Genomic DNA, 1,238 nt, shown 5'->3' with positions numbered 1-1,238 from the left:
ACTCTTTGTGCTACATCAAACCAAACGTGACCAATTCTGTGACCCAATTTGGCAAAAGCACATAGAAACTTCATCAGATAATACATTCACTTCATATTTGACCCTTCATGTAGATGACAGGGGATTGTATTCATTTAACCTGACTGTAACCTTGATATTTTACCTTGTTTTCTAGCAGGTTTTCATTCAGTTCTTTGCAACAAAAATGAAATGAAAATCTTACAGTTTATTTATCATTAGTTATTTGCATTAATTAATGCATTTATGCATCTAGGTTCATTTTAATTGATAAATATACTACCATTCATTGTTTACACATGTTTATTCTTGTTTTAAACATCTTAAGTATTGAACCCTATTGTAAACTATTACCACACCAATATTATAAACCGTTCAAATTATGCATTAAAGTCTCAAAGCAATGTATTGAGAAGACATGATCAAACTCTAGTGAACATCAGCATCATTTCAATGAATACTAATTTGAATAAGTGTAACTGTATCAAAGCTCTTCCAGGCCTCAGAAGCTTTACTATGGAAATCAACATGAATATGAAATTCCAGATGATTAAAAGTCATCCCGGGAAAATAAATGCTCATCGGTAACAAGTACATCCCCTTAAATAGGAGCAAACTGGCAAACAAACAAACAAACACACACACACACACACACACACACACACACCAGTTAACAGCAACGATATGAAACTTCCAAAATCATGCTCTGAGACGAGATACAGGTATATGGAGGTACACTTCAGGTTCTTTAGGATCAAGAAAGCTGCCATGTATAAAACCCTCTCTTCAATTGTCTTCATGTCTTTGATAGTCTGTACTTTGTGTGTGTGTGTGTGTGTGTGTGTGTGTGTGTGTGTGTGTGTGTTTGAGGCATCGACCAGGAAGCAATTACTCAACAGTCACAGACTTGGCCAGGTTTCTTGGGCAATCAACCTGTGTAGAGCAATAAAAAAAAGAGAAGAATTAATAAAAACAACACACTAAGTAATATGGCATAACATGAAACAATTTTTTATTTTAGAGTTATTTTTGCTGCTTTATAGGCCTTGAACGGTAAAATACACACACTTGAATGTGTCAAATTGCCCATCTTTGCAAGTATCCTCATAAACACAGTAATTTAGGTCTTAAGTGAAAGCAAACAGATGAGAAAGAAAACGCGTGCAACAGTATATTGAATCCGGGCAGCTGTTAAAGTGACAGCAGTCTAATATTCCTGC

This window comes from Sinocyclocheilus anshuiensis, unplaced genomic scaffold, assembly GCF_001515605.1.
Source record: "Sinocyclocheilus anshuiensis isolate Anshui unplaced genomic scaffold, SAMN03320099.WGS_v1.1 scaffold703, whole genome shotgun sequence".
In the NCBI taxonomy this organism is placed as follows: domain Eukaryota; kingdom Metazoa; phylum Chordata; class Actinopteri; order Cypriniformes; family Cyprinidae; genus Sinocyclocheilus; species Sinocyclocheilus anshuiensis.
The sequence above is the reverse complement of the archived record's forward strand: the minus strand, read 5'-3'. Positions refer to the sequence as shown.